The sequence below is a fragment of the Dasypus novemcinctus genome, chromosome 7 (assembly GCF_030445035.2).
Source record: "Dasypus novemcinctus isolate mDasNov1 chromosome 7, mDasNov1.1.hap2, whole genome shotgun sequence".
NCBI lineage: Eukaryota > Metazoa > Chordata > Mammalia > Cingulata > Dasypodidae > Dasypus > Dasypus novemcinctus.
This window is the reverse complement of record NC_080679.1, coordinates 50119997-50142463: the sequence shown is the minus strand read 5'-3', so window position 1 is coordinate 50142463 and position 22467 is coordinate 50119997. Positions and strand designations below refer to the sequence as shown.

At 38.8% G+C, this 22467-nt stretch overlaps 1 protein-coding gene across 29 annotated transcripts in view; it reads left to right on the top strand.

Moving 5' to 3' along the window:
* Positions 1 to 22467, top strand: part of SLC39A10 (solute carrier family 39 member 10) — a 170299-nt gene that overhangs the window by 21442 nt on the left and 126390 nt on the right. For 12 of the 29 annotated variants that reach the window (XM_058300464.2, XM_058300462.1, XM_058300452.1 and 9 more), the window contains one exon: positions 12603 to 12665. The exons of 1 other annotated variant lie outside the window; for it this stretch is intronic. The gene's annotated coding sequence lies outside the window, so the exon portion shown is untranslated. Of the gene's footprint in view, positions 1 to 12602; positions 12666 to 14915; positions 15081 to 16966; positions 17047 to 22467 lie in introns of those variants that run through there. 16 more of the 29 variants (XM_058300458.1, XM_058300445.1, XM_058300438.1 and 13 more) reach the window with 4 other exon arrangements.

The window sequence follows — 22467 nt, the reverse complement described above, 5'->3', positions numbered from 1 at the left end:
AGAGGAAATCAGGGGAAAACTTCCATTTACAATAGCAACAAAAATACTCAAATACTTACAAATCAACTTAACAAAGGAACTAGATTCAGAAAACTACAAAACAATGCTAAAAAAATCAACAGAGCCTTGAAGAAATGGAAAGACATCACCATTCATGGATTGGAAGACTAAGTATTGTGAAGATGTCAATCCTACCCAAACTGATTTATAGATTCAATGCTACATCAATCAAAATTTCAAAAGCCTACTTCACAGAAACAGAAAAGGCAATTAACAAATTCATTTGGAAGAGAAAGTGCACCCCAATAGCCAAAAAGCATTCTAAAAAAGAAGAGCAACATGGGAGGAATTTCATTACCTGAACTTGAAATATATTATAAAGCTACAGTGGTCAAAACAGCATGGTACTGGCCTAAAGATACTCACATTGATCAGTGAAAAAGGATTGAAAATCCAGAAATAAACCCTCACCTATATGGTTAACTGGTTTTTGACAAACCTAACAAGTCCATGTTAACAGGACAAAAGAGCCTCTTCAACAAATGGTGCTGGCAGAACTGAATATTCATAACCAAAAGAATGAAAGAGAACCTCTATCTCACTCCCTATACAAGCAGCAACTCAAAATGGATCAAAGACCTAATGAAATCCAGGGCGGCAGACTTGGCCCAGTGGTTAGGGCATCCATCTACCACATGGGAGGTCTGCGGTTCAAACCCCGGGCCTCCTTGACCCATGTGGAGCTGGCCCATGCGCAGTGCTGATGCACACAAGGAGTGCCGTGCCACGCAGGGGTGTTCCCTGCGTAGAAGAGCCACACACACAGGGAGTGCGCCCCGTAAGGAGAGCCGCCCAGCGCAAAAGAAAGTGCAGCCTGCCCAGGAATGGTGACACACAAATGGGGAACTGACACAACAAGATGACGCAACAAAGGGAAACACAGATTGCCATGCCACTGACAACAACAGAAGTGGACAAAGAGGACGCAGCGAATGGACACAGAGAACAGACAACCGGGGTGGGGGGGAAATAAATAAATAAATCTTTAAAACAAAAACAAAAACAACACACAAACACACAAAATAAAATCCAGGACCATAAAACTACTAGAAGAAAATGTAGGGAAGCATCTTAAAGATCTTGTGGTAGGTGATGGTTTCTTGGACCTTACACCCAAAGCACAAGCAACAAAAGAAAAATTAGATAAATGGGACCTCCTCAAAATTAAACACTTTTGCTTCTCAAAACACTTTGTCAAAAGGTTGAAAAGACAGCCAACTCAATGGGAGACAATATTTGTAAATCACATATATAATAAGCGTTTAATATCCGTGATATACAGATATTCCAACTCAACAATAAAAAGACAAATGACCTGATTTAAAAATGGGCAAAAGGGAAGCAGATTTGGTCAAATGGATAGTGTGTCCACCTACCACATGGGAGATCCAAGGTTCAAACCCAGGGCCTCTTGACCCGTGTGATGAGCTGGACCACGCGCAACGCTGATGTGCACAAGGAGTGCTGTGCCACGCAGGGGTGTCCCCCATGTAGGGGAGCCCCACACGCAAGGAGGGTACCCCATAAGTAGAGCTGCCCAGCACGAAATAAGTGCAACCTGCCCAGGAATGGTGCTGCACACACGGAGAGCTGATGCAGCAAGATGAGGCAACAGAAAGAGACAGAGATTCTGGTTGCCTCTGACAAGAATACGAGTGGACACAGAACACACAGTGAATGGACACAGAGAGCAGACAACTTGGGGGGAGGGGAAGGGGAAAGAAATAAATTAAAAATAAATCTTTAAAAAAATAAAAATGGGCTAAAAACCATTTGTCCAAAAAAGAAATATGAACAGCAAAAAAACACATGAAAAAATGTTCAACATCATTAGCAATTAGGGAAATGCAAATCGAAGCTACAGTGAGATATCATTTCACATCTATTAGAATAATCATTGTTAAAGAAAGTGAAATACAAGTATTGGAAAGGATGTGGAAGATAGGAATACTTGTTCCCTGTTGGTGGAAATGAAACATTGGACACCTTGGCCCTTCAGCCTCAGAAAGCATTCTCTGGGCAGCACCCTTGGAGACCCTAGCATTCGCTTCAGCATCAGCATCACAGCACGCCTTCATGAGATGAGGCTCCTGGAAATAGAGCTTTACCTTTCTCTTACAGACGGGCCCTTTGGCTTTGGCACACTTTGCCCTTTTAAGCCCACTGTATTGGACTCAGGCACAGGTAAGGAATGAATTCTCATCTTGATGCCCCTCCGCACAAGTTGCCAAAGGTTCTCAGAGCCCTCACTCCCCTCACAAACCGCTGCGCAAAACGGGAGGTTTCCTTGTGCTAGGAGTACTTATTTCTGTGAATGCTCTACAGAATATGCTCATTTTCACTAGAGTTGAAGGGTACTCTTCCAAGGTCTTCTCTTCTCAGACTCTTTTGCCCTTTAGTATTTAAGGTTCGGAGGTACAGATTGAACCTAGGACCTCATATGCAGGAAGCCGGCACTCAACCAATGAGCCACACCAGCTCCCCTGAGTTTGATTTTTTGTTTGCTTGCTGTTGTTTTTGTGTTTTTTGTTGTTTTTAGGAAGCACCAGGGATGGAACCCGGACCTTCCATGTGGGAGGCAGGTGCTCAACATCTTGAGCCACATCTGCTCCCCAGCCCTATAAGACAACAGCGGGTACATCACAAATGGAAGTCCATCAAAATCATGCTATAGGTAGTGACTTCTTTACCAAGTTAAAGAAATGGGAGCAAACGCTATGACACAATAGATCTAGGTCAGAGAATACTTGTTTTTAAAGGAAAAATGAAATTTCCTAAGTTACTGTACTGGAGTTCAGATTTCTTCTATCTCCTTTTTTACAATAGCTTTGGCATCATTAGGCATTAGTGGCAGAACTGACTGCACATCAGAGCGAGTACCAGGCAGCAGGAAATTGACCCAACACAAGTTAGGATAATTATTGCAAATCTGCAAGAAAACTTCAGCTCCCAAAGAAAGTTGCAGGCCTAAGTGCTAAAAAGAGGAAGGTAGCCCTTGGCCTTGGATATAGCTGGCAGGGTGTTCTGCAGGAGCAAGAGAGTTTGCTCTGAATATAAAGTTTGTTGCAAAAACTGAAATTTAAGTAATGTCAGATTTCTGGATAATAATTTCATGTTACTATAGAACTTAATTTCTGAAAATGGGCTCCACTGCTTGACAGCCACAAGCTCAACACAAAGGCTGTCTTCCGAGACCTATCCATCTGCTTGGAATTTTTTCTCTATTTCTGCCTCCTTGATTGGGAGATAAAGCTTTTTCTTGTTTGATTTGTATAATTCTTATTTTTCACTTTTTTTTAAAGATTTATTTATTCTGCCTCCCTCATTGTGCTCATTATCTACTCTCTGTGTCATCAAGGCACTCAGTTGCTTGAGTCACCTCAGCTCCCTTGTTTATTATGTCTCTTATTGTCTTTCTTCTCTGTGTCTCCTTGTTGCGTCACCTTGTTGCGGCAGCTCGCTCCACCTCCCTGTCATGCCAGCTTGCTTCCTTGCTCATCTTCTCCAGGAGGCCCCAGGAACCAAACCCAGGACCTCCCATGTGGTAGGTGGGAGCTCAACTATCTTAAGTAAGCTTTATACCATTAATAAAGTCTTTAATTTTTTAAAAATAAAAACATACATTTCTCAATTAAATGTACTGAACACACATAATGCTTTTTTAAAATCATGCAATATGTTGCACAATATATTTTATTTATTAATAACACCATCCTACAGTATTTGTCCTTTTGTGTCTGGCTTGCTTTACTCAACATAATGTCCTCCATTTTCATCCATGTTGTCATATGCTTTATGACTTCATTTTTTCTTACAGCTGCATAATATTCCATTATGTGGATACACCACAGTTTGTTTATGCATTCAATGTTTGACGACACCTAGGCTGTTTCCTACTTTTGGCAATCATGAATAATACCACTATGAATATCAATGTGCAGATGTCGGTTCATGTCACTGCTATCAGTTCTTCTGGGTATATATGCAGTAGTGGTATTGCAGGGTTATGTGGCAAGTCTATATTCAACTTCTTTAGGAATTGCCAAACAATCTTCCACAGTGACGGCACCACTCTGCATTCCCACCAACAATGAATAAGCATTCCTCTCCGCATCCTCTCCAACCCTTGTAGTTCTCTGTCTGTTTAATAGTGGCCATTCTCGGGAAGCAGATGTAGCTCAAGCAATTGAGCTCCCATCTACCACAGGGGAGGTCCCAGGCTTGGTTCCTGGTACCTCCTGGAGAGGATGAGCAAGACAGCAAGCTGATGAAATAGACGGCACAGTAAGCTGATGCAACAAGATGATGCGATAAGAGGTGCAAAGAGGAAATACAATGAGAGAGAGAACAAAGCAGGGAACAGAGTTGGCTCAAGCAGTTGGGTGCCTCTCTCTCACATGGGATGTCCCAGGTTCACTTCCCAGTGCCTCCTAAAGAGAAGATGAGCAGAGAGCAAACACACACAATGAGGGGAGTTGGGGAATAAATAAATAAAAACAAACCTTAAAAAAAATTAGTGGCCATTCTAATAGGTGTGAAATGATAGCTCATTGTACCTTTGATTTACATTTCCCTGGTCACTAATGATGTTGAACATTTTTTCCTTTTTTTTTTTTTTTTTTTGCCATTTGTATATTTCTTCTTTGGACAAATGTCTATTCAAATCTTTTGCCCATTTTTTTAATTGGCTCATTTGTCTTTTTATTGTTGAGTTGTAACCTCTCTTTAGATATCATGGATATTAAATCCTTATCTGACATGTGATTTCCAAATATTTTCTCCCGTTGAGTGGGCTGCCTTTTCAGCCTTTTGACAAAGTCCTGTGAGGTGCAAAAGTGTTTAATTTTGAGGAGGTCCCATTTACATGTTTTTTCTTTTGTTGCCCATGCTTTGGGTTTACAATCCAAGAAACCATCACCTAATACTAGGTCTTAAAGATGTTTCCCTACATTTTCTTCTAGTAGTTTTATGGTCCTGGATTTTATATTTAGGTCTTTGATCCATTTTGAGTTGCTGCTTGTATAGGGAGTGAGATAGAGGTCCTCTTTCATTCTTTTGGTTATCGATATCCAGTTCTGCCAGCACCATTTGTTGAAGAAACTGTTTTATCCCGTTAATGAGTTGACCATACAGGTGAGAGTTTATTTCTGAATTCTCAATCCTTTTCCACTTATTGATGTGTCTATCTTTATGCCAGTACCATGCTGTTTTGACTACTGTAGCTTTGTAATATATTTCAACGTCAGGCAATGAAATTCCTCCCATGTTGCCCTTCTTTGTTAGAATGCTTTTGGCTATTCAGGTGCACTTTCCCTTCCAAATGAATTTGTTCATTGCATTTTTTAATTCTTTGAAATAGACAGTTGGAATTTTGATTGATATTGCATTGAATCTATAAATCATTTTGGGTAAGATTTACTCTTCCAACCCATGAACATAGATGTCTTTCCATTTGTTTAGTTCTTTTAAAATTTCTTTTAGCATTGTTTTGTAGTTTTCTGCATATAGGTCCTGTACTTCTTTGGCTAAATTAATTTCTATGTATTTGAGTCATTTTGTTGTTATTGTAAATGGAATTTCCCCCCTGATTTCCTCCTCAGATTGTTCAGTACTAGTGTACAAAACCAATTTCTGATTTTTCCATATTGATGTTGTATCCTGCTACTGTGCTGAACTCATTTATTAGCTCAACCAGCATTGTCATTGTATTAGTCAGCCAAAGTGGTGCTGATGCAAAATCCAGAAACTGGTTGGTTTTTATAAAGGATATTTATTTGGGGTAGGGGCTTACAGATACCAGGCCATAAAGCATAAGTTACTTCCCTCACCAAAGTCTATTTTCAAGTGTTGGAGCAAGATGGCTGCCGACGACTGTGAAGGTTCAGGCTTCCTGGGTTCCTCTCTTTCCATTCTTGCTTCTTTCCAGGCTTAGGGTTCCTCTCTTCCTGGGGCTCCATCTTAAGGCTTCAGCATCAAACCCCAACAACAAAACTCCAACATCAACAAACCCTCCGACTCTGTCGTTTGCCATGCCACAAAAGGGTGGGGATGCAATGCCCTACTGGCACAAGAGGTTTACACGATTACTTAATCAAGTAAACCTATAAATCCAATATAATCTAATATGCCCAGAGGAAAAGATCAGTTTACAAACATAATCCAATATTTCCTTTTGGAATTCATCAATAATATCAAACTGCTACAGTCGTGGATACTTTGGAATTTTCTAAGTACAAGATCATGTCATCTGCAAATAGTGAGAATTTTACTGCCTCTTTTCCTATTTGGATGCCTTAATTTTTTTTTTTCTTTTCTAATTGCCCTAGCTAGAACTTCTAGTGCAATATTGAATAACCATGGTAACAGTGGGCATCCTTGTCTTGTTCCAGGTCTTAGAGAGAAAGTTTTCAACCTTTCCCCATTTAGTACAATGTTGGCTGTGGGTTTTTTCATATATGCCTTTTATCATATTGAGGAATTTTCCTGCCATTCCTATCATTTGAAGTGTTTTTATCAAAAAAGGATGCTGGATTTTGTCAAATGCATATTCTGCATCAATTGAGATGATCACGTGGTTTTTTTCCTGCAATTTGTTAATGTGGTGTATTATGTTGATTGATTTTTCTTATGTTAAACCAGGCTTACATGCAAGGAATAAATCCCACTTGGGTGTGACATATAAGTCTTTTGATATGCTATTGGATTTGATTTGCAAGTATTTTGTTGAAAATTTTTGCATCCATGTTTATTAGAGAGCTTGGTCTGTAATTTTTTTATTGTAGTATCTTTATCTAGCTTTGGTATTAGGGTGATGTTAGCTTCATAAAATGTGCTGGATAATTTTCCCTCCTCCTCAATTTTTTGGAAGAGTTTAAATAGGATTGGTGTTAATTCTTTTCTAAATACTTGGTAGAATTCACCTGTGAAGCTATCTGATCCTGGACTTTTCTTTGCTGGGAGATTTTTGGTGACCGATTCAATCTCTTTATATGTGACTGGTTTGCTAAGTTCTTGTATTTCTTGTAGCATCAGTGTAGGTTGTTTGTGTATTTCTAGGTATTTGCCCGTTTCACCAAGTTTAACTAGTTTGTTGGCATACAGTTTCTCATACTTTCTTCTTATGATCCTTTTGATTTCTATGGGGTCAATCATAACTTTCCCCCTTTCATTTCTGATCATTTTTATTTGCATCTTCTTTCTTTTTTTCTTTGTTAGTATAGCTAGGAGTTTGTCAATTTTATTGATCATCACAAAGAACCAGCTTTTGGTTTTGTTGATTCTCTATTGTTTTTTCTTCTTAATTTCATTTGTTTCTGCTCTAATTTTTATTATTTGTTTCCTTGGCTAGCTTTGGGATTGGTTTGCTGTCCTTTTTTTTAGTTGTTCTTTTATATCTTTGAGTTTAGCTCTTTCTTCTTTTTTAATATAGGCATTTAGGGCTATAAATTTCCCTCTCTAGACTGCCTTTGCTGTATCCCATAAGTTTTGATAAGTTGTGTTCTCATTTTCATTTGTCTCAATATATTTACTGATTTCACTTGCAGTTTCTTCTTTGACCCACTATTATTTAGGAGTGCTTTGTTTAACCTCCACACATTTGTGATTTTACTTTTTTTCTGTCTGTTTTTGATTTCCAGTTTCATTCCATTATGATCTGAGAAGGTGCTTTGTATAATTTCAATCTTTTTATATTTTTGAGAGCTACACTGTGCTGTAAAATGTGGTCTATCCTGGAGAAAGACCCATGGGCACTTGAGAAGAATGTATAACCCACTGATTTGTGATGCAGTGTTCTCTATATGTCTGTTAGATCTAACTCATTTGTCATATTGTTCAAGTTCTCTGTTTCCTTGTTGATCTTCTGTCTAGTTGTTCTATCTAATGATGTGAATAAGGTATTGAAATTTTCACGATTATTATAGAGATGTCTATTTCTCCCTTCAATTTTCCCAGAGTTTGTCTCATGTATTTTGGGACACCCTGGTTAGGTGCATAGATATCTATGACTGTTATGTCTTCCTGGTAGATTGTCCCTTTTGTTAATAAGTAATGGCCTTCTGTATCTCAAATGACATTTTGCATCTAAAGTCTGTTTTGTCCAGTATTAGTATAGCTATCCCTGCTCTTTTTCTTTTTTTTTTTTTTTTCGAGTCTGCTGTTGTATTTCTCTAATGTGGTTTTTCTTTGAAACTTTTTTTTAAAGATTTATTTATTTCTCTCCCCTTCACCCCCCCCCCCTTTTGTCTTCTCTCTGTGTCCATTCACTGTGTGTTCTTCTGTGTCCACTTGCATTCTTGTCATATGGCACCAGGAGACTGTGTCACTTTTTATGTTGCATCATCTTGCTGTGTCAGCTCTGTGTGTGTGCGGCACCACTCCTGGGCAGGGCTGCGCATTTTTGCATGGGGCGGCTCTCCTTGCAGGGCACACTCCTTGTGCATGGGGCACCCCTACAAGGGGGACACCCTTGCATGGCACAGCACTCCTTACTCATGACAGCACTACATGTGGGCCAGCTCACCACACGGGTCAGGAGGTCCTGGGTATCGAACACTGGACCCTCCAAATGGTAGGCAGACGCTCTCAGTTGAGCCACAACCACTTCCCCCTGCTCTTTTTGATTACTGTTTGCATGGAGTATCTTTTTCCAACCATTCACTTTCAGCCAGTTTGTATCCCTGGGTCTAAGGTGAGTTTCTTGTAAGCAGCATATGATGGCTCATGTTTTTTTTAACCATTCTGTCAACCTATATCTTTTGATTGGGCAGTGTAATCCATTCACATTCAATGATATTACTGTAAATGCATTATTTACTTACACCATTTTATTCTTTGGTTTTCATATATCAAATCATATTTTTGTCTTTTTGCTCTATTGATTATCTTTCTTCTGTACTCTCCTCCAGGCCTCTCTCTCCTGTCTTTCTCTTTCAGGTTTTAAGGCTTCCTTTACTATTCCTGCAAAGTTGGATTCTTTTTCGCAAACTCTCTTAGTTTCTGTTTGTGAATATTTTATACTCACCTTCATATTTAAAGGACAATTTTCCTGGATAAAGAATTATCAGCTGGCAGTTTTTTTCTTTCAGTATCCTAATTCCATCATACCTCTGTGGTTTCTGAAGAGAAATCCGTGCTGTTTTACTGTGCTTCCCTTTTATGTGATGGTTTGCTTCTCCCTTGCTGCTCTGAGAATTCTCTTTATCATTGACATTTGACATTCTGAGTAGTATGTGTCTTGAAGTAGGTCTATTCATATTTATTCCTTTTTTCAAGATTTATTTTATTTATTTATTTCCCCCCTCTCCCCGTTCCCCCTGTTGTCTGCTCTCTGTGTCCATTTGCTGTGTGTTCTTCTGTGTTTGCTTGTATTCTCATTAGGTGGCTCCAGGAACTGATCCTGGGACCTTCTGGAGTGGGAGAGAGGCGATTACTCTCTTGCACCACCTCAACTCCCTGTTCTGCTCTGTCTTCTTATTTTCTCTCCTCTGTCTCTCTTGTTGCATCATCTTGCTGCACCAGCTCTCCACATCAACCAGCACTCCTGTGCGGGGTGGCTTTCCTGTGCTGGGCTGTGTTCCCACACAGGGCGACAGTCATACATGGGATGGCATTCCTGCGTGGGCCAGCACTCTGTGCAGGCCAGCTTGCCATGTGGGTCAGCTTGCCCTCACCAGGAAGCCCTGGGCATTGAACCCTGGACCTCCTATATGGTAGAGGGGAGCCCAATTGGTTAAGCCACATCTGTTTCACCGTATTTATATTTATTCTGATTGGGGTACAGAGTGCTTCTTGGACATGTAAGCACATTTCTTTCAGGAGAGTTGGAAAATTTTCAACTTTTATTACTCTTTCTGACCCTTTTTCCTTCTCTTCTCCTTCTGGAACTCCCAAGACACTTATTGTTGTGTTCTGTGTTGTCATTCAACTCTCTGAGCCCCTGCTCAATTTTTTCCATTCTTTTCTCTCTCTTTTCTTTTCTGTCTTCAATTTTAGCTGTTCTGTCTTCAGTATCACTCATTCTTTCTTCTGTCATTTCAAGTCTGCTGTTCTAGGTCCCTAGTGTGTTTTTTATTTCACCTATTGTGTCTTTTACCACAAGCTCTGTTACTTTTCTGTTCAGGATTTCAAATTCTTCTTTGCAATCATTAAATGTCTCCTTGATGTCATTTATCTCTTTAACTATACTGTCATTCAACTCACTAATTTTATTTTGGAAATTTGTGCGCATCTTGCTGATTACTTCTTTCAAATTCTGTGTCTCTTTTGGGACCTTGATATATTCATTTTCTTGGGCCATGTCTTCCATTTTCTTAGTATGTCTCATAATTTTTTGCTGATGTCTGGGCATCTGATTAGGATGTAGTTTACTCAGATGCTCAATTTCTTTCTCTGTTGTAGGGATTTAGTGATGGGAGGCTATGTGTTACCGCTGCTCTTTGATTCTTTGTTCAACCTGTGTTGTTGGATTGTCCCTGCCTGTTGCTCAAAACTGGGCTCTGGACACAGTAATTGGTTGCAGACCCACTTCCTAGGGCCTTGAGGAGGGAAGCTATAAAGGTCAGAAAAAGCTTCTCTTATTTTTAATTTTTTCACATGCACTTCCTTGGCCTGCCAGCAGAAGGCGCTCTTTAGCAGTTCTCAGTTCAATGCCCGGTGGGAGTATATTTGTTGCAACACAGACTGGATCAATATGATAGAGCTTCCTACCTGGATGCTAAGAGCTTGTAATTCAAACTTTCTCTGAAACAGTTCTCCAGCCTTCTCTGGTAGCCCTCTCCCTTTTCCCAGGTAGGAAATATTTCCAAACCCCTCTGAGTCTTCAACAATCAGTCCAGACTAGAAGAGAGGGAGATTGTGAGGGTCGGATTTCTCCAGTCCTGTGCTGGCTCCCAGGGCAAACCACGGTGTGTTCCCGCCTGACCTGGAAGGACTGGTAGGTCATAACAGGTTAAATCTGTGGACCAGAAGCTGAGTCAGCCTTAGCCTATGTCCCTCGCTCTCCCCTTTCCTGGGGTAGTGGATTCCCTGGAGCCCCCTTTGTCCATAGCCACACACCCAGAGGCCTGAGAATTCTAAGGTGCTTTAGTGTGGGGGAGGGTGCTGGCAGCAGTAGCCACTGGTTTAAACTCACAGTTCTGTGGTCACAATTCCCCTTCTTTGTCCTCTCTCCTCCGGGCAGTGTCCAGACTTTGCCTGGTGTTCTAAACCCTAGAAGAACTTTTTCCAGACTGCTTCAGTCTGTCCTCTAGATATTTTTCTGCAGGAGAAGAGAGTCCCATGTCTTTCTTGTCTGCCATCTTCCCAGAAGTCTGAAGTATTTAATTTTTTTCTTTTTTTCTGTTTGCTTTCCCATTTTATTTTCTTTAGTAACTCTGTTACTTTAAGTCTGAATATGCTTTCAAAATCTTCCTTCACAAGAAGTGATGGGTAGGATTTGATGGATTTTCTCTGCAGCTGATAAATTGATTTAACAACTTTCTATCTTTAAATAGACTAGACTTATCATGTCATTCATATGGCTTCTATTTTTTCATCTTTTTTGAGGTATAAATTACATCCAATAAAACCCACAAATTTTCAGTATACAATTTGATGAGCTTTGACAAATGTATAAAGTCCTGTAACCACTACCAAAATCAACATACAGCCAAGTGGATATAGCTCAACTGATCGAGTGTCCGCCTACCACATGGGAGGTCCAGGGTTCAAACCCAGGGCCTCCTGACCTGTGTGGAGCTGGCCCGTGCGCAGTGCTGATGCGTGCAAGGAGTGCCCTGCCACGCAGGGGTGTCCCCTGCATAGGGGAGCCCCATGCACAAGGAATGTGCCCCTCAAGGAGAGCCGCCCCACACAAAAAAAGCGCAGCCTGCCCAGGAGTGGGCACTGCACACAGCAAAATGACGCAACAAAAAAGAGACACAGATTCCCGTGCCACTGACAAGAATGCAAGCAGACACAGAAGAACATGCAGCGAATGGACAGAGAGCAGACAATGGGGTGGGGGAGGGGAGATAAATAAATAAAAAATTTTTAAAAATCAACATATAGAAATTTCTATTACCCCAAAAGACTTCCTTCCTTCCCCTTTGCAGTTAATACTGTTTCCCATCCCAGCCCCTGACAACCATTCATCTTTCTATCACTACAGTTCTGCCTTTTAAAAATTTATTATGAATGGAGTCATATTGCAGGTATTCTTTTGTATCTAGCTGCTTTCATTTAGTATAATGTTTTTGAGATTTGTTGAGATTTGTTATTATTGTTGTGTGTACCAGTAGTTTCTCCTTTTTTTTTTTTTTGCTGTGTGTATCAGTAGTTTGTTTATTACCAGCTAGTTTTTTATTGTATAAGTCTACCACACTTTGTTATCCATTACCCAATTGGTGGACATTCTTGTTTTCAATTTTTGGCTATTACAAATAGGTTGCTATGAACATTTCATACAAGTCTTTGTGTGATATAAGTTTTCATTTCCTTTAGATAGAGAGTTGGGACTGGGATTGCTGAGTTATATGGTAATTTTTTTTTTTTTTTTTTTGTAGGCGATACTGGGGATTGAACCTGGGATCAGCACCCAAGTTCTCAGCTACACCCACTCCTATATGGTAAATTTATGTTAAACATTTTAAGAAATTGCCAGTTTTCCAAAAAAGACTGTACCATTTTGCATTCCCACCAGCAGTGTCGGAGGAGTCTAGTTATTCCACAGAATCACCAAAACTTAATATTGCCAATTTTTAAAATTTTAGTCATTGTAGTGGATATGTAGTGGTAAATTATTGTGATTTTTATTTGCATTCCCTTAATGAATTGTTTAATGATGTTTGCCATTTGTTTATGTTCTCTGGTTAAGTATCTTCAATTTTTTTCCACTATTTTGAGGGAGGTTGCTTGTTTTCTTATTGATGATTTCTTTATGTATTCTGGGTACAATTGCTCTATCACATTTATGTTTTGCAAATCTTTTCTCCCAGTCTATGATTAGCCTTTTTTTTCTTATTGGTGTCTTTCAAAGAATCTTTTATGAAATCCAGTGTATTAATTTTTTCATTTATGGTTCACACTTTTTGTGTCCTACCTAAGCAAGCTTTCTATAAACCCAAGAGGGTCACAAATATTTTCTCCTATGTTTTCTTCTGAAAGTTTCACAGTTTTATGTTTTCTTTTCAGATCAATGAGCCACCTATTATGACAATTTAAAGTTCATTTTTTTTGCTAATGGATATCCAATTTTTTTCAGTACCTTTCATTGAAAAGACTGTCCTTTTCCCTTTGAATTAATTCGCCCCTTTTTTGAAAATCAATTGACTATATATGTGTGGGTCTATTTCTGGACTCTGATCTGTTTCCCTAATATATACGCCAATTCTAATGCTAGTGTCATGTCTTCTTGTTTATTGAAATTTTAAAAGTCTTGAAATTTAATAGTGTGAGTCTTCCATTTTAGCTATTCAAGGCTTTTGATATTTCCATATATATTTTAATTTCTGCCAAAAAGTCTGATGTGATTTTGGTTGAGAGTGTAGATTAATCTCAGTGAAATTAACACCTTCGCAATATTACTTCTTCCAATCCATAAACATAATATACCTCTCCACTTATTTAAGTCCTCTTTCATGTCTCTCAGTAATGGGTTTTTAGTGTATAGATCTTGCATATATTTTATTATATTTTTTCTAAATTTTATATTTTTAAGCCATTGTAAATAGTATTTTAAAATTTCATTTCTTATTTCTTATTGCTAATCTTTAGAAATACAATTTAATTTTGTATATTAATCTTGTATTCTGTGACCCTGCTAAGATCACTTATTATTCACTTATTGTTGTGGTAGGTATTTGTAGATTATTTAGGACTTTCTTGTAGACGATATGTATGTCTTTTATTTCTCTTGCTTGCCTAATTACTAGTTGGACCTTCCAATACAATATCGATTAGAATAACAATTTCCAGTATTTGAGGGAATTTCGATCTTTCTTCATTATGATGTTTGCTCTAGGTTTTTCATAGGTGCTCTTCAACAAGTTGTGAAAGTTCTCTTCTATTCCTACATTGCTGGCTGTTTTTGCACTGAATGTTGTTAAATTTTGTCAGATGAATTTCTGCCATTTTTTGATGATTATGCTAACATGGTAAATTACATTAACTAACTTTCAAATATTAAGCCAACCTTGTATTCCTAGGATGAATCCCACTTGGTTTTGATATATTTCCTGATTCATTTGCATCTACATTTATATGTATATTTTCATTTATGTTCATGAGATATATTTGTCTATGGTTTTCTTGAAATGCCTTAATCTGGTTTTAGTATCAGCATATGAGAAGTGAGTTGGAAAGTATTCTTTCTGGAAGAGTTTATATGGGATCAGTATTAATTCTTCCTTGATTATTGAGTAGAATGCTCCAGTGTGGCCATCTGGACCTGAAGGCTTTTAATTACAACTTCAATTATTTTAAATAGATATAGGACTCTTTTGAGGTGTTTTCGTTTTTATTATTTCTTTTTTGAAGTTTGTGTTTTGTCATTTGTGTCTTTCAAGGAATTTGTCCATTTTATCTAAGTTGTTGAATTTGTTGGTATAAAGTTTGTAATATTCTTTTACTATACTTTTTTTTTGTCCATAGAATCTGTAGTGCAGTTTCATGTGTAGTAGAAGTGATTTATGTCATGACTAATTTTATCATTTTTATCCTCCACCCAGGATTCTAAATACTGGGTTGGCAAAAGATAATCTCAAATAGTGACATCTATTTCACTACCATCCAAACAACTGCAGATGAGGACTAAGTTAAAAGGCCATTCATGTTGTATGTCCTCCCTCTTTATATCATTTCTAAATCTATCACTACAGGGTTGACTGCATGTTCCTGGTTAAACTTCAAGAGATTGCTGTTAATTTCTTTCTAGATGGAAACTGCCTTTCAAAATATTCTGAAGGAATACATCCAGAGAAAAATACCTTAAATATATCTATGGAGAATCAGCAGAAATTTGATATCATAATGGAAAGGTGAAGGTAGGATCAGAAGGAAGGAGATTGTTGCAGTGAAATTTTATATCATAATTGTATTCTTTAATGATTACAAATTTTTATTGCACTGTCTATATTCAAAAGTTTTGTTTCTTTGCATGACTTTTTATTTTTATATTTTTGTTTTGTTAGGAGGTACTGGGGATTGAGCCTAGGACTTCATACATGGCGGGCAAGGACTCAATCACTGGGCTACATCCACTTCCCATGTGTGACTTTTTATAAGAGAGTTATCAGTCATGTTTGTGGCCCAGGAATAAAAATTATAGTACTTGCAATAGCAATTATCAGTCTTTTTGGAGTAGCCTTACCATTCTCCCCAAAAGTTATATTTCATGTGTATTTCTTTTTAAAATTGAGGCAAATCAATCATTTTTATTTTTACACTATTAGAATACCCCTTGATATTACTGTAGACATGCTGGTATATCAGAAAACTGGGAATTCTGGATTGGGATTATGACTATTTGGAATTGTGAGATGGATAAACTGCATTTATAGTTTTGAAGTCTGCAAGTGTGATGGGAGGGCTATATTTTTCTTAATTATACACTTAAATTAATCCTCATAAAAACTGATGTCCAGGAGTAGATGTGGCTCAAGCCACTGAGCACCTGCTTCCCACATGGGAGGTCCTGGGTTCAGTTCCCAATGCCTCCTAAAAACAAATAAAAGAAACAACAAGCAAAGAAACAATAGGCCCAACTTGAGAGAGCCCATGTGGCTCAGTGATTGAGGGCTGGCTTCCCACATACAAGGCCGCCGGTTCAATCCCAGGCCCCAGTATCTAAAAAAAAAAAAAGCCCAACTCTGTTTTCTGTCATTTCAACTCTCTAAAAGACTAATACTTTTTCCTTTTTCTTAATTCCCTGCAAGAAAAACCTTGATAGAAATCAAGTCTGGCCAGTTTTACTAGTTCTTGCCTTAAGCATTAGTGTTATCTTTAAAATCATAGTATCCTATTTGTTGCTCTGAAGTATTCCTAATTAGGTCAAAACATGTCTTAGCCTGAGAATTTACCTGCATGGCTTTAGGTTTTAATATGTAAGAAAGCTAGCCAAGAAAATATTACGTGTGGATTTTTTTGTTGTTGTTGTTAAATCAATTAAAATTAATTTAATATAATTCTCTATAAAAGCTCTTTCTTCAACCCCTCTGAAATATTTTCATTAGATAATGCTCTGAGTATGTGAACATTAACTTGACATTCTCCTATTTTTAGCTCTTGGTCTCCTACATTTCTTCCCTATTCTTTTATTACTCCCACAGGTTACTACAACCCAAAAGGGGTATATCCTGTGCCTTGTTTTTAGATAATCAGGAAGATTATTTCTCCTTTAATATGAGTAAATTGTTCCAAGTCCAACAAGAACAGTTGTGTCTATTTTAAAAACAACACCCCTTTATTTGTTCACATATTTGTAGTTCAGGAGCCAGTCGAGGCACAGAATGGCTGGGCCCCCTGCTCAGGATCTCAGAGGCTGAAATAAAGGTGTCAGCTGGGCTGAGTTCTCATCTGAAGGCTCTTGGAAGTAGCTCCAACTCATTTAGTCGCTGGAGGAGTTTGATTCCTTGTAAGGCTGAGGCCCTCTTCTCCTTGTTCACTGCTAACAAGGGGCCATCTCAGCGACTCGAGGCTGCTGCACTCCATGCCATGCGGACACCTCCATGTTCGAAGCCAGCAATGGAAAATTTCTCACATCTTGAATCCCTCTCACTTAATATTCTCTGACTTCTTTTCTGTGACCACTTGGAAGAAACCTCTGCTTTTGAAAGGCTCACCTGAACAGGCCTGGAATAATCTCCCTTTCTCCATACAAGGCAATAGAGGCATATCTCATCGTACTCAGAGCTTCCTCCCACACCCACAGGGATCACACAGGACATGGACACAGTGGGCAGAACTATCAGGGCACCTTAGGGTCCTGCCTGCAACAGACAACACCCACAGGTAAAAATGATGAGAGTGATGATGAGAGTGATGAAAGCGACATAATTCTTCAATTTTGAGAGTCAGAGGAGACCATTATTCATGGCTTTGAGGACAGTGCTGCCAGACAGAGACCCCCTGGGGAAGTGGGGGCTTTTGTGAGAACTTGGGCAATGGGGCTGAGGCTTCCCCTGCTCTTGGTCACTAGAACGTTCACTGATGTACTCAGCTGGAAAGGCAGCCAAGACTCTTCCCCCTTGATATACAGAGGAGGAAACACGCACCTTCCCCTGAAAGTCGATTATGCATCATGGTGAAGGTCTGCAGTTATATTGGCATCCAGGCTGTCTTGCAGTTTCATCTATAACCATTGCTCTAGGGTGGCTCTCAGAGAGGAGGTAATCCCTCCTGAATTCTTCTCTGAATTCTTCTCGAGATCTCCTCTGGAGAGTGATAACCAAACTCTAGGGGAGTTACAAGATAGGCTGGTAATTATTGTTACTGGAATGTCTTATCTTAAATTTCCTTTTCTCTGAGAGATCTTCCTTTGCCAACTCATTTAAGTGAAATCTTGGTGTTGGTTTTTCTTTTGTTACAAGAGGAATTGTATTTGTACATGTTTGTTTAACTAGTTAACTATCTTTTCAGCTATCTCAGTGTTTCCCTCAAACATAGCAGAGTGCTTGACACAGAGTTAACGCTCCTTAAACTTTTGTCAAATGAACTAATATCCTTAGCACCTCTGACAGTGGCACGAGTGGGAGACATGCAGGGGATGTGAAATATGAAGAGGATAGGGGGTAGTCAGTAACCCCTGATCAGAAACACACAATCAATCTGACTTCCCTACCACATGGGCTTTCCTTGACTCAGTCACCTTTTTACAGATAGAAACAGCTGAGCAATTAATGTCTCCTTGTTTGTTTTTAGCTAACAATTCCAGGCATTGTGCTAAATGTTTTATATACATTATGTTATCCAACTGCACAAATACCCTGTGAAATAGATATAATTATTATCCCATTTTATAAATAAGGAAACTTGAGACTTGGTGGGATAGGGTGGGGAGCAGCTGATTAAGCAATTAACATAATAAATGACAGTGTCAGGACTTGAAGTCAGATTTGTCTGACCCTAAAAAACACAAACTGAAACATTTCACTGTCTTTATCTTAAATGCAGTGAAGACTCAAAATGCAAGAGCTTATCACAAACCTCCTTAGCCCCTGGGTCTTAATTCCACAATTCTGTTTGGTATTTCTGGATTTCCTGTTCCTCCCATATCCTAATATAGTAAAATGAGCCTTCACATTTTGCCTTATCTTGCTTTCTTCCTGTTGGTGGCCCACTCCCACAGCCAGAGGACATACCTGGGGTAGGGGCAAGCCGCTTCTGAGGGACTCAGGGAGCTGGTGGTCTAGCTCAGTGGGAAAGTGTTTTATAGTTTTCCAAATTAGGGTGTTTCTCTTTTTTTGCACTTTAGAATTTAGGTGGAAAGTGGCTCTTGCCATCCAGGCCATCAATTTTAATGACCTCTTAGAGCGACAACTTTCTTTGAAGGCACGGTGGCCCAGTACCCTGGCAGTTAAGGAATGTCGGCCACCGCCAGGAAAAAGAAGAAAAACATAGGTGACTGTTTGTTAAACCTAGTATCAGAAATGTTTACTAAATTTTCTCATTCCAAATGATCAAAAAATGTTTTCACAAGCCTTTACATACCTGTGCTAAGTATTTATTTTCTATGTAGAGTGTTTTGGTAATTACTTAAGATGTATACAGTATTTCAATATATGCCAATTGCATTGTAACTTGAGGAATTCTTCATTTAAACATATGTGTTGGGGCCAAAGTGGCAGAGAATAAATAAAGATAAATAAGCTGCTTCCAAGAGGTTAAAATGTAGATGTAATTCTTTATATTAAGACCCAGATATAATGGGATATTTTCACCTGTTTCAAATGCTGCTACTTGCTTCCCTTCATAAACCAATTTGATACACTGATAAACTGCCAAGAGGACAGAGGGTTTCATTCCTTTGCAGCCCTGGGGGTGATTTGGTAGCTCACCTAGCATCTGAGAGAACCTGCACCCTCCCTCCCCACCCCCACCCTCAGCCCTCAGCCTCAGCCCCCAGCCCAGCCCAATTTTTCAGATAAAAAAATCAAGGCGACTTAGTCTGTGACTTTTCCAGATTTGGATTTGAGGTAACATGGTAACATACAAATCAGCGATTCACTAAATTTTTTATGATCCTGTGTACTTTATCGCTACAACTATATAACTGAAAGGAAATTCAAGTTTAGGCTGCATTTTATTTTGTAAACTGTGAAAGTTGCCCTTAACGTATTCTAATTACCCTTGAAGACATCCACAGTAGGTGGGAAGTATTTAAAATAACAAATACATTCCTGTCTGCATCTGTAAGAGCTTACCTTATCAAGCATTAAGACGCATTATTCATTGTGAGCTTTTTCCAGAAAAAACAATATTGAAATTTCTTTTGCAGCAATTTTTAAAGTTGTCCAAGTTACTTTTCTTCATTTCGCTTTTGCTTTCTATGTCTTCACAGTGTGCTGTAAAGTTGAAGGGGTCAACTGAGAGAAGTATTTTCTATATCCTAAAAAAAGGGATACTGAGCAGGACCAAGCAATTTATTTCAATTCAGCAAACATTTATCAAATCTCTAGGACCACGTTAGGTGATATAGGCAGAAGGTGCAAAGAGAAGTAGAATCCTAAAAGAAGATAATACAATATAGAAATGACTATAATGTGGTACATGACAATGATTTAAATATCCTCACAGTTGGGGGAGGGGATTTGAGGAGTTGGTGATAGGAGAGGGCCTTCGAGATTGTTTCTGTCAAGAGTTCCTCCGACAGACCTCCTGGAAGCTAGCTTCGCTGGTTTCTGGCTTAGGCATTACTTTTGTCCCACTCACAATGCCCTCCCCATCCCCACTTTTCTCACCAAAAGGAGAGGGTGATGGAAGGAAATCCACTTTCTCAGGTGTCCTTTTTTTTTAGTAAATTTTATTTCAACTTCAAAAAATAAAATTGTTGTGGAAGCAGAGAGATTCATTGATCGTGTATTGAAGGCTAGGACTTAGGAATACTCTGAGAAGGAAAAATTCATTATGACCGGCCTGACCCGGGGACTCCTGTCCAAAAAGCCGAGTCCCGAATAGGATTTCTGGGTCCCTTTTATACAGAGGATGTAGGAGTGGGGAGTCAAATGGTGCTTTCATGCAAAAAGGACTTTTCTTTGTTAGTTTCTTAGCGTTTTAAGTGTTTGTTTGAGTACCAGATAGGTTTTGAATTAACATATTGCCCACATTCTGACTGGAAGTAACTTTGAATACACATTCAGTCTACATCCTTTCTGAATATTTAAAGCCTATAGAGCCTATATCACTTAATTGGCTTTCTAGAGACTAGGCACACTTGGATACAGAATTAGATAATTTTGAATTCATGCACAGGCTATATTAAAATAACAGACAAAAGGTAGTTTAACAAATTATGGAAGCATTACTTTAAAGAATTCTGTCCAGGCACCTTTATCTTATTTAATCCTAAAAATAAACTCAATTGTTTCTCCAGTGTTCAGAAAGATAAATAAATGAGCACAGACTGGTTAAATGACATGACCAAGGTCTCCTTGTTAATGAAGAAAGTGAAAGAAAACAAAATGCTGGATCAGATCCCTAGCTCCTAAAACTAAATCACATACTCTTTCTTTTTTTGACCTTTAGCATTGATAAAGTACCTTCATTGCCTTTGCTACAAAAAAGTAACGATATTACTTTTAACCATAATCTATAAATTAATGTTGTATTTTCCCCATGTATCACCATATTCTTAACACCTTGTAATAGAGGAACATTCTTGTATTTATACTATTAATCCCATCTACCACCAAAATCACTAGGTCATACAGTCCCTAGATTATCCTCTGTCTTTCAATTAACATTAACCTCCTAGACTAACTCTTCCAGTCACAATCATGTAGATTGGAATTTTCTTCATCAAGCATTAAAGACATTATTTGGTCTAGGGCTGACAGAGTAGACAAACTACATACAAAATGTGCTCCAGATGACAACAACAACAACAACAAAAAGTATTTGAATCGGGAAGTAGATGTGGCTCAAGCAACTGGGCTATTGTCTTCTATATGGGAGGTCCAGGCATCGATGCCTGGGGCCTCCTGATGAAGGCAAGCTGGCCGGTGCAGTGAGCTGGCCTGAGGGGAGAGCTCATGCAGCAAGATAATGCAACAAAAAGAGACACATAGGACAGACAATAAGAGGCACAGCAGACCAGGGAGCTGAGGTGGCACGGGCAATTGCGTGCCTTTCTCCTACTCCAGAAGGTCCCAGGATTGGTTCCCAGTGCCACCTAAAGAGAAGACAAGCAGACCACAGAAGAACACACAGGGAATGGACACAGAGAGCAGATGAGTGGGGAGGGGGTGAGATATAAACAAACACATAAATAAATAAATAAAAACCTAAAAGAAAAGATATATATATATGCTCATGGGGGAGGGGGGTTTAAGGCATGCTATCAAAAAGTAATACAAACCTTCTGCGATTTCAAAGGTGTTAGGCAAAAAAAAAAAAAAAAAGTTGGGGGGAGGGGAAATGAGGAAGAGGAAAAGCCAGAATGTATGTGTGTGTTGCACGTTGTCGTTTTACTATAGTCGTGATGTTATAAAGGGACCAGGCCAAAAGACTTAGTTTTATTTATTTAACCATATACTCATACTGTCTCTGAAACTTTCTAATGCAAGTTCTGAGAAAAAAGTATTCATGAAGTCAGACTGGCAATTGCTCAGGAAGTAGTGAAGAATGCCAATTTAATCTCTTTGCTACCTGTGTAAGTCCTAAGGGGAAGATGAGCTCATGAATGCATAAGTAGATCATTAAAAGGCCAAATTAAAATACATTAAATATGGAGGTCGGATATAAACCCCTGAGGGTTATTCAACGTCAAAGAATAATTGAATAGCCTGAAGCTTTAAAAGAGGGGGAACCTAAGATTCTCACTGGCTGGGGAAAACAGTTACTACACACCCTCCAAGGAGAACACCTTATATACAGCTTGGTGTTTGAAGGCTCTAGCACCCTTAAATGAATCTAAATCATCTAAATGAATGTAAAATTCAGGAAGAGGGACCTTCTATTTGTAGTCTCCACAACCCCCAGGGCTTCAGTAACTGAAGCCTGAGTTGGATTGAGCTGAGTTAAAGAGGTAAAGCTCCTAAATCATCTTCTGAAATCTTCTTTAAAGGGTAAGTTTCATTATTTACCATTTTTCAATGGTATACTTACTTAGCAGAGTATATGCTATTGATTAAGCAGTTGACCATTTCTTTTACTATTTCATTTTGGTGAATATTAATACCTTCACTAGTACAGGGCTCAGTACAGTGATGACAG